The following is a 12,326-nucleotide window of genomic DNA, read 5'->3' as shown; positions in this document are numbered from 1 at the left end:
TCTGGTCAATGGTGGCCGAGCAACTGGCTCGTCACAATACGCCATTCACTACTCTTGATGAACTGTGGTATCGTGTTGACGCTGAATGGGCAGCTGTACCTGTACACGCCATCCAAGCTCTATTTGAGTCAATGCCCAGGCATGTTACGGCCAGAGGTGGTTGTTCTGGGTACTGATTTCTAAGGATCTATGCACCCAAATTGCGTGAAAATGTAATCACATGTTAGTTCTAGTATAATATATTTGTCTAATGAAAACCCGTTTATCATCTGCATTTCTTCTTGGTGTAGCAATTTTAATGGCCAGTAGTGTACATCAAATTTCGTGTTCATAATTTTGTTTCTGAATTCGTCTCATCTATCATTTCTTTATTGGCTCCTGCTTGTTTTATGTCTTCTTCTATTTCATGAAACCAGTTGATTTTTTTGATTGAGCTGTTGACTATATCAAAAATCCTCTTTGTGAGTCTGGTGGTCTTCATTCTGTGTATGTGCCCAAAGAAAGTTAATCGACGTTTTCTGCTTATATCTGTGATTCTGTCTGTTCGTATAGTTCTTTGGTTGGCCTCTTCATCCATATACCATCTCTATATACTGCTTCAAAAATTTTTCGAATGATTTTACGTTCTATCTTTTCTGTCTCTGATGCACCGTTTGTGGTCGTTTCTGATGCATAGAGGGCTTCTGGTAGTACAACTGTATTGTAGTGCCTGAGTTTCGCCTGTCTTGAAATGCTTATTGTAGTGCGTCCATGTAAGTTTGTACGATTTCTGAAGTTTTTATGTTCGTTCTGTATTGGATGCCTTGTTTGATCCTCCTGTTTGTATGTATTCTCCAAGATATTTGAATTTTTCCACTCTGTTAAGCAATCCGTATTTTGCGTGCATGACTTCTGTATTGTTGCTCTTTCTTTCCAATTATTGTGTTTTCTCGTATGATATCTGTAACCCCATTTTTAGCATGTAAATATTCCAGTGCTTCTTGCGCTTCTTCTCAGTTGTTGCTGAGTATTGCCAAGTCATCTGCAAATACTAGGCATTTTATGATTGTCTTGTTTGCACGTGTTCTTCCTAACTGAATTCCTTTCACTTTTTCTTCACACTGCTTGATAATTTTGTCCAGGACTACGTTGAATAGAAGTGGTGAGAGACCAACTCCTTGTCTGACCCTTGTATACAGGATGTTACAAAAAGGTACGGCCAAACTTTCAGGAAACATTCCTCACATACAAATAAAGAAAGGATGTTATGTGGACATATGTCAGGAAACGCTTAATTTCCATGTTAGAGCTCATTTTAGTTTCTTCCACCTACGCTCAATGCAGCACGTTATCATGATTTCATACGGGATACTCTACCTGTGCTGCTAGAACATGTGCCTTTACAAGTACGAAACAACATGTGGTTCATGCACGATGGAGCTCCTGCACAATTCAGTCGAAGTGTTCGTACGCTTCTCAACAACAGATTCGGTGACCGATGGATTGGTAGAGGCGGACCAATTCCTTGGCCTCCACGCTCTCCTGACCTCAACCCTCTTGACTTTCATTTATGGGGGCATTTGAAAGCTCTTGTCTACGCAACCCCGGTACCAAATGTAGAGACTCTTCGTGCTCGTATTGTGGACGGCTGCGATACAATACGCCATTCTCCAGGGCTGCATCAGCGCATCAGGGATTCCATGAGACGGAGGGTGGATGCATGTATCCTCGCTAACGGAGGACGTTTTGAACATTTCCTGCAACAAAGTGTTTGAAGTCACGCTGGTACGTTCTGTTGCTGTGTGTTTCCATTCCCTGATTAATTAGATTTGAAGAGAAGTAATAAAATGAGCTCTCAAATGGAAAGTAAGCGTTTCCGGACACATGTCCATATAACATATTTTCTTTCTTTGTGTGTGAGGAATGTTTCCTGAAAGTTTGGCCGTACCTTTTTGTAACACCCTGTGTATCTCAAATGGCTCTGAGATTTCTCCCATACATTTTATTTTGGATGTGGTGTCTGTGAGCGTTTGTTCTATCAATGCCCTAGTTTTTCTGTCTATTCCATATTGTTCTAGTGTGTCAATAAGAGGCTGCCTGTCAATGGAGTCATAGGCCTTCTTAAAGTCAACAAACGTAACTATAGTGTTGTTCGCCGGTCTGACCTTCAAGAGCGTTCGCAGGTTGCAAATTTCTTCAATACAGGATCTTCCCTTTCTGAACCCTGTCTGGTATTCACCTATCTTCGTATCCACTGTTCCAGTCTGTTCCGTAACACCTTGGACAGAATTTTGTAAGTGATCAGTAATAATGAGATCCATCTGTAATTATTAGGGTCTGCCCTCTCTCTCTTTTTGTGGAGTGGGTGAATCAGTGTTCATTTCCATTCCCGTGGAATTTTCTCTGTATTCCATATTTCCAAGAGAATTTTATAAATTTTCTTTGTAATATTTTGGTCTGTGAGTTTCCAGATCTCGGCGATAATGCCATGTCCCCCAGGGGCTATTATCATTACTTGTTTTATAACCTCCCCTACCTCTGTGAGTGTAGGCGGTTTCGACTTATTATTATTATTATTATTATTATTATAGATGCACCACTTTGTATCTTTGAAGGTTGTAATAGATAATTTTTTATTTACTACTTTTCATCGATTAGAATCTACAGCCTGATGCCTTCCTCCGACTATATGTAAACGGCTGTGTCATGTAGTGTTGTGTATGCATTGTTATGAACGAGTGAAGAATTAAATAAAGTGAGAGGGCGGGATCCACTGCTGACACATACTCTCCCTTTTGAAATGCAGCAACAGGCTAAGAAGCTTAATTCCGCATCGAACGTGGAGAGCAAGTCTGGTGCCTTAAGTATAGTTGCTTCGCGATACTTCTCCACTTTTCCTCTGCTTACTGAGCAAGTAATAGCTAAGAAAAATTTTTGTACTCATTTTTGAAAATGTCTGAGAAAACAGACATTGGAGACGATCTCGCAGCTGTACCAAGTTTATGAAATTTATTCGCAGTTGCAGTATTTTCCTGACATTAGCTACATTAGGTATGAAGATATTACCTATTCGTGACACATGAGAATTTTTGCCGGCCCTAGCGGTCGCCCTAACAACTTCTGCTATCCGAGAACGCTTCCACTCTTGACCTTAACTGCCAAATGTCTACGAACGGAACAAAATCGACAAATGTAAGGTAATTTCAGGAGTGTCCCAAGGAAGTGCGACAGAACCATTATTGTTATAGTAGATACACTGAAGAGCCAAAGAAACTGGTACACTTGCCTAATATCGTCTATGGCCCCCGCGAGCAAGCAAAACTACAGCAGCACGACGGGGCACGGACTCGACTAATGTCTGAAGTAGTGCTGGAGGGAATTGACACCATGAATCCTGCAGGGCTATTCATAAATCTGTAAGAGTACTGGGGGGTTGAGATTCTTCTGAACAGCACGTTGAAAGGCATCCCAGATATGCTCAATAATGTTCACGTATGCGGAGTTTGGTGGCCAGCAGAAGCGTTTAAACTCAGAAGAGTGTTCCTGGAGCCACTCTGTAGCAATTCGGGACGTGTATAGTGTCGCATTGTCCTGCTGGAATTGCTCAAGCCCGTCGAAATGCACAATGGGCATGAATGGATGCATGAGATCAGACAGAATGCGTACGTACATGTCATCTGTCAGAGTCGTAGCTAGACGTATCAGTGGTCCAATATCACTCCAACTGCACATGCCCCACACCATTATAGAGCCTCTACCAGCTTGAACAGTTCGCTGCTGACATGCAGGGTCTATGGATTCATGACATTGTCTCCATACCCCGACAAGCCCATCCACTCGATACAATTTGAAATGAGACACGTCCGACCAGCCAACATGTTTCCAGTCATCAACAGTCCAATGTCGAATTTGACGGGCCCAGGTGAGGTGTAAAGCTTTGTGTCGTGCAGTCATCAAGGGTACACAAGTGGGCCTTCGGCTCCGAAAGCCCATATCGATGATGTTTCGTTGAATGGTTCGCAGGCAGACACTTGTTGATGGCCCAGCATTGAAATCTGCGGGGATTTGCGGAAGGGTTGCACTTCTGTCACGTTGAACGATTCTCTTCAGTCGCCGTTGGTCGCGTTCTTGGAGGATCTTTTTCCGGCCGTATTGATGACGGAGATTTGATGTTTTACCGAGTTCCAGATATTCACGTACACTCGTGAAACGGTCGTACGGGAAAGTCCCCACTTCATCGCTACCTCGGAGACGTTGTGTCCCGTCGCTCGTGCGCCGACTTTAACATCACGTTCAAACTCACTTAAATATTCATAACCTGCCATTGTGGCAGCAGTGACCGGTCTAACAACTGTGCCGGACATTTGTTGTCTTATGTAGGCGTTGCCGACCGCAGCGCAGTGTTCTGCCTATTTTCATATCTCTGTATTTGAATACGCACGCCTATACCAGTTTCTTAGGCGTTTCAATGTATAAATGGCCTTTGCTGTTAGAAAATATATAAATGATCTAGTGGACATTGTCGGGAGCTCCATGAGGCTGTTTGCAAATGATGCCGTTGTCTGTAAGAAGGTCGCAACGTCAGGAGACTGCAGCGATCTGCAGGAAGATCTGCTGAGTATCGATGATAGATCGGTCACTGATGCTTAACAGAAACAGATATAACACACTGCGTATACGTACCAGGAGAAATCCAATACCGTACAATTAAAATATTGGTGACAAATTGCTGGAAACAGTAGATATCGTAAAATATCTAGAAGTAACCATTTCGAGATGCCTAAAATGAAATGACATTTGGAGGTGCCTTAAATAAATGACCACATGAAATAAACAGTTGGAAAAGCAGATGCCAGACAGATTCGTAGGTAGACTCTCAGGGAAGTGTAATTCATCCACGAAAGAAGTGGCTTACTTGGACCGATTCTTGAGTACCGATAATCAGTCTGGGATCCATAGCAGGTTCGTTCAATAGAGGAGATAGGAAGATTCAACGAAGAACGGCGCGTTTCGTTGAGGGATCGTTTAGTCGGCCTGAGAGCTTTGAGATCTTCAACAAAATCCAGCAGCAGATGCTAGAGGGAGGCGTTGTGCATCGTAGACACGTTTACGGCTGAAATTCCGGGGAGTGCGTTACGCGAAGAGTCGAACAACGTATTAATTCCTCTCTCATACGTCTCGCTAAATGACCACAACGAAATAATTCGAGAAACTAGAGCTAATACAGAGGTTTACCGACAACCATTCTTCTCACGCAGTATTCACGAAAGGAACAGGGGAGAGTGAGGCGAAATCAAAAAAGGGAACAAGAAGTTCCATCTGCCAAACGCCGTCAGATGGCTTGCGGAGTACTGACGTAGATGTAGGTGTCAAACCATTTCGTAATAGGCTTATGTGGCCGTTCGCAGCTTCAATGAACAGATTCCGGGCAGGGGATCGAGTCGTCGTCGTCTTGTTGCACAGATAAACATCTGGGTCATTATTGTAAGTAAATACACCACTCTGTTGAAAGCAGACTACAGCAGTCCCAAAAAATTGGTACTACAGGGTGGACCCAAACATTTCGGACGTTCTTCAGGGTTGTTTTGATGTAAGGGCTCCGTGATCTCCGTATTTCGTTTGATTTCTTACCTCCCTTTGTCTCGGGGTGTGGACTGCACAGAAAATACTTGTAGAACAGTGTAAACGTCTTCGGTGTGCGTTGTGTGTCTTATTTGGAAACAAATTTGTTTACTCCAGTCACGGTACTTGCTGTTGACAACAGAAACACCTGAAGCTCACCTCTGACGTGTGTGGAGTACTGTTCGACTTTGTCTCGGTTGGTTTTTCTTTCAGTGATACTTCTACTGCAACAGTGATACACATAGTGTGGATAGGTTCAGTAATGAAGTGTTAGGCAATATACACTTCGTTATAGGTTCACTTTGTGCAATGGAAGAGGCCTGAACGACGCCATCTTAAGTGGTTCCCGCAGCAACAATAACCACTTCACATTACTTTTATCCTTGCACAATGGCACCACCGAGAATGGAATATACTGCGTGTGCGAGATATGACAGAAAACCTAATCAGAAAAAGAACCTGTTACGCGTGATTGGTGATAATTAAATCGCCAGTGCCGGGCGTATTGTACGAGCTCTGAACGCAAATCAAACAACTGTTCTGAGAATCTTAAATGAGCAACAGTTATATCCGTATCCGTAACTGGTGGAATCATTACAACTGGCAGCTTTGTCGTGCCCAGTGGTGTTCGCAAATTGATTCCTACAGGAATGTCGACGAAAAAGCAGAAGCAGCAAAACCACAGTTCTCTCCTCGGACGGGCTAATCGGCACCGCCCGCCCGCCGTGTCATCCTTAGACAATGGCGTCATTTGGTTGGGATATGAGGGGGAGGGGGGAGGGTTCGTGGATTCAGCGCACTGCTCTCCCGGCCATTTCTCCTTTTCAGACCTTGAAGGCACTGCTTCTCATTCAAGTAATCGTCAGCTGGCATCACGAGGCTGAGTACACCCTGTTGCATTCCTCCCACCAAGGAAAAATTTCTGGCACTGCCGGGAATTGAACACACATCCTCAGCGTGGTGATCAGCTACTTTCACCGCTCAATGACGGAGGCGGGCAGCAATGTGCAAAAAAACCACAGTTTTCCTATTTTTGTTTTGTTTACAGACGAGGCCATGTTTTAAAGTGCGGCTACGTTCAAGATTAGTAATAACGATGTATGTGTGAGTAAACCCAACACACCCTGGTGTGCCTACCCTAGCAACACAATTTCTTTTTTTTTTTTTTTTTTTTTTTTTTTTTTTTCCGTGGGACCACATTTAGGAGAAGTCTCCATGGTCATGGAACGAGTCAATACATGAAATTATAACACGATTGTAAAAACAGATAAAATGGAATATAAGAAACATATTCAGGCGACAAGTCGTTAGTTTAAATAAAGAAAATCAAGAATGTAACACTGGAATTTGCTTAATTTTTTAGCTCTTCCAGGAGCTCCTCGACAGAATAGAAGGAGTGAGCCATGAGGAAACTCTTCAGTTTAGACTTAAAAATGTTTGGGCTACTGCTAAGATTTTTGAGTTCTTGTGGTAGCTTATTGAAAATGGATGCAGCAGAATACTGCACTCCTTTCTGCACAAGAGTCAAGGAAGTGCATTCCACATGCAGATTTGATTTCTGCCTAGTATTAACTGAGTGAAAGCTGCTAACTCTTGGGAATAAGCTAATATTGCTAACAACAAACGACATTAAAGAAAATACATACTGTGAGGGCAATGTCAAAATTCCCAGACTATTGAATAGGGGTCGACAAGAGGTTTTCGAACTTACACCATACATAGCTCGAACAGCCCGTTTTTGAGCCAAAAATACCCTTTTTGAATCAGAAGAATTACCCCAAAAAATAATACCATATGACATAAGCGTATGAAAATATGCGAAGTATACTACTTTTCGTGTTGAAATGTCACTTATTTCAGATACTGTTCTAATGGTAAATAAAGCGGCATTTAGTTTCTGAACAAGATCCTGAACATGGGCTTTCCACAACAGCTTACTATCTATCCATACGCCTAGGAACTTGAACTGTTCCGTCTCGCTTAAACATGCCCATTCTGTCTGATTAAAATGTCAGTTCTTGTTGAATTGTGGGTTAGAAACTGTAAAAACTGAGTCTTACTGTGATTTAGCATCAAATTATTTTCCACAAGCCACGAACTTATTTCATGAACTACATTATTTGATAATGTTTCAATATTACACACAAGATCCTTCACTACCAAGGTGGTGTCATCAGCAAACAGAAATATTTTTGAATCACCTGTAATACTAGAAGGCATATCATTTACATAAATAAGAAACAGCAGTGGCCCCAGCACCGACCCTTGGGGAACACCCCATTTAACAGTGCCCCATTGGGACTGAACATCATTACTACTCTCAATATTGCGGAGGATTACCTTCTGCTTTCTGTTCTTAAAGTAGGAGGCGAACCAATTGTAAGCTACTCCCCTTACTCCATAATGTTCCAACTTCTGCAGTAATATTTTGTGGTCAACACAGTCAAAAGCCTTCGTTAAATCAAAGAAAACACCTAACGTTCGCAACCTTTTATTTAATCCGTCCAAAACCTCACAGAGAAAAGAGACTATAGCATTTTCAGTTGTTAAGCCATTTCTAAAACCAAACTGTACATTTGACAGCAAATTATGTGAATTTAAATGCTGCAGTAACCTTGTATATACAACCCTCTCGATAACTTTAGCAAACACCGATGGCATAGAAATAGGTCTATAATTGTCAACATTATCCCTGTCTCCCTTTTTATAAAGTGGCTTCACTACCGAGTACTTTAATCGGTCAGGAAACCGACCACTCCTAAAGGAAAAGTTACAGATATGGCTAAGTACTGAGCTAACATACGTGGAACAATACTTCAGTATTCTGCTAGATACCCCGTCATATCCATGAGAGTTCTTGGTCTTTAGTGATTTAATTATTAACTCAATCTCCCTCTTGTCAGTATCATGGAGGAGCATTTCAGGTAACAGTCTCGGAACACTTTTTTCTAAGAGCGCTATATGATTCCCTGTTGGGACTAGGTTTCTATTTAGTTCACCTGCTATATTCAGAAAGTGATTATTAAGTACTGTACATATTTGCGACTTATCAGTAACACGGACATCCCCACTACGCACTGATTCTATATTCTCGACCTGTCTCTGCAGACCAGCCACTTCCTTTACGACTGACCATATGGTTTTAATTTTATCCTGAGACTTAGCTACTCTATCTGCATACCACATACTTTTTGCCTTCCTAATAACTTTTTTAAGCACCTTACAATACTGTTTATAATGGGCTGCTGCATTTAGATTTTGACTGTTTCTAAGGTTTTTATATAATTGCCACTTTGTTCTACAAGATATTCTTATCCCTTTAGTCAGCCACCCAGGCTGCCTGTTTGTGCTAGTACCCTGTTTTGAACGCTCTAACGGAAAGCAACTTTCAAAGAGCACGAGAAAAGTCTTGAGGAAAGCGTTATATTTATCGTCTACTGTATCAGCACTATAAACATCTTGCCACTCTTGTTCCTTGATAAGGTTTACAAAAGTCTGTACAGCAACTGGATCAGCTTTCCTAAAAAGTTGGTAACTATATTTAACATGTGTTGCAGCACAAAAATCTTTTAGACTTAAAATTTGTGCATCATGATCTGAAAGGCCATTCACCTTTTTGCTAACAGAATGCCCTTCTAATAATGATGAATGGACAAAAATATTGTCTATGGTTGTTCTACTGTTCCCTTGCACTCTCGTTGGAAAGAATGCGGTTTGCATAAGATTATATGAATTAAGGAGGTCTACCAGCATCCTTTTCCTTGCACAATCACTTATACAATTAATATTGAAGTCACCACATATCACTAACTTTTTGTATTTCCTATAAAGTGAACCAAGAACCTCCTCTAGCTTTAGCAAAAATGTTGTGAAATCGGAGTCTGGGGATCTATAAATAACAACAGTAAGAAGTTTAGCTCCACTAAATTTAACCACACCTGCACAACATTCAAACACCTTTTCAGTGCAGTACTTTGAAACATCAATTGACTCAAATGGGATACCGTTTTTCACATACATGGCTACTCCCCCACACCGCAAAGAGCTCCTAGAAAAGCTGCCAGCCAACCTGTATCCTGGTAAAGGAAGTCTCTGAATTATCTCCTTATTTAAGAAGTGTTCAGATATACCAATAATTTCAGAGTCAACATCTATAAGCAGTTCACTAACTTTATCTCTAATACCTTGTATATTTTGATGAAATATACTAATTCCCTCATTAATCGGATACCCAAGCTTTGTAGAAAGTGGTTTCTTTGTTAGAGAGACTTCCCTTAAGCAGGAATACCTATAAGCTGACTTCAATCTAAAAAAGGTACAGCTCTAACACCCACAACTACCGGAATTTTCCCATGAGTGATCCCACCACCCCCACCTATGCTGAAGGTACAGAGTAATATTGATAATGGTTAAGTAAATGGGCTTCACGTAATTCCCTGTTAACTGATCGGAGTCGTCCGCAAAAGGTTTGTTCAACATGTCGTCCCACGGTTCCTCTGAGCATTCATTGTCTTATATGGTATCAACATACAAGGGGCAGACACACTAAACACTAGATATTACCAACCACGATGATGAACGGTTTGGACAACAACGGATTGATCACTCTGGTCCTCTTCCATGACGAACTTGGTGATCAGACATGACACCAATCAACTTCTTGTAGTGCGGCCATTTTCGCAGCGAAGTTTACGAAACTCCGCCCGATATTTATCTTGAGTTGGTTTGTAGGATTATCGACAAACTCCTGGCATTCTTGAGCGTGTAAGACTGTCGATTGTGCGTCGCTATAAACTCTGTCGCGATCGCAATGATAGACATTTTGGACGATATTATAAGGGAGCAGTCTGTATTATTTACGTACTGTACTGTACACTGAAAGGACAGATTGAATACTACCTGTTTCTCTCGTGCTTTTGTCCTGCATCTCCGCAGTATTATTCACGAATATCTGGCATGGCATAGGCGGATGCCCACGACCCTTCACGCCTCCCCCCCCCCCCCCTCCCGCCTCTCTCAGACCTCAGACAGAATGTGTATACCACATCTATCTGCGTGTAGTGTTATTCATGCGAAAGTGTGCGAAATTTTTTCTAAATGTGCTAATGAGGCGGGATTTGGCTATCAGCCCGATATTCAGCCAGTAGGAAACCACCTAAAACCACATTCAGGCTTGCCAGGACGCCAACCCTCGTCGTTAATCCGCCAGCTGGATTCGACCCGGTCCCGACTCACCTCCTCGCGCCGAACCGCCGCTTCAACACTCGCGTCTATACGGGTGGGTAATGACCAGATAATCAGCACTGGCTGCCGAAGACTTCCGGTATAAGAAGACACCCTCATTCTGCCAAAGGCGTTGCCAAAGACGGCGGGGGAGCGGACAGAGGTTCAGGGCACTCTCTTGTTCTAGGGGTGGGAAACTGCCCCGAAAGGTGGAAGAATCAGCAACGATCATGAGAATGCAGAAGGCAATGGAAACCACTGCGTTAAAGAAACGTACCGTGTATCCACAGGACATGTGGCCTGTAATTGAAAAAGTGTCGATCTCTCTATTGCCTAAAGAGTCCGGAAAAGTTCCCATTCGGATCTCCGGGAGGGGATTACGAAGAGGGACGTGACATTGAGAAAAAGATTGAATAATCAAAGAAAGGAGTCGGGGCGTGGAATGTCGGAAGTTTGATTTTGGTGCGGAAGCTAGAAAATCTGAAAAGGGAAATACAAAGGCTCGGTCAATATATGGTAGTGGTCAGTGAACTGAAATAGAAAGAAGACAAGGATTTCGGATTAGGTGTCTATAGGGTAATATCAACAGCAGCAGAAAACCGTATTACGGGAGTAGGATTCGTTATGAATAGGAAGGTAGGGCAAAGAGTGTGTGAGCAGTTCAGTGATAGGGTTGTTCTTATCAGAGTCGACAATTCAGGTATACATGCCGACGACGCAAGCTGAAGAGATAGGGAAAGCATATGAGGATATTGAAAGGATAATACAGTACGTAAAGAGAGATGAAAATCTAGTAGTCGTGGGGGATTGTAGTCATGGAGGCCTGGAATGCAGTTGTAGGTTAAGGAGTAGAAGAAATAGTTATAGAAGAATATAGGCTTGGGACAAGCAAAGAATGAGAGAGGAGAAAGATTAATTGAGTTCTGTTATAAATTTCAGCTAGTAATAGCGAATACTCTGTTCAAGAATCACAAGAGGAGGAGGTATACTTGGAAAAGACTGGGTGATACGGGAATATTTCAGTCAAATTACATCATGGTTAGACAGAGTTCTTAAATCAGATACCGCATTGTAAGGCGTACCCAGGAGACCACTGCGTAGTAATGATGAAGAGTAGAATGAAGTTTACGAGATTAGTCAGGGAGGACCAATAACAAAGAAGGGGGATACAGAAGTACTGAGGGATGACGAGACGTGCTTGACGTTATCTAAGGCTATGGATACGGCAATAACAAATAGCTCAGTAGGTAGTACAGTTGAAGAGGAATGGACATATATGAAAAGGGCAGTCACAGAAGCTGGAAAGAAAAACAAAGAGGATAACTGCAAGGAAATCATGGGTAACAGAGCAAATACTTCAGCTGATCGATGAAAGAAGGAAATACAATACTGTTCAGGGAAATTCAGGAATTCAGAAATACAAGTTGTTGAGGAATGAAATAAACAGCAATTGAAGGGAAGCAAAGACGAAATGGCTGCATGAAAAATGTGAAGAAATGAGA

Source organism: Schistocerca piceifrons, chromosome 1, assembly GCF_021461385.2.
Source record: "Schistocerca piceifrons isolate TAMUIC-IGC-003096 chromosome 1, iqSchPice1.1, whole genome shotgun sequence".
Classification (NCBI taxonomy): Eukaryota; Metazoa; Arthropoda; class Insecta; order Orthoptera; family Acrididae; genus Schistocerca; species Schistocerca piceifrons.
This window is presented reverse-complemented; position numbering follows the sequence as displayed.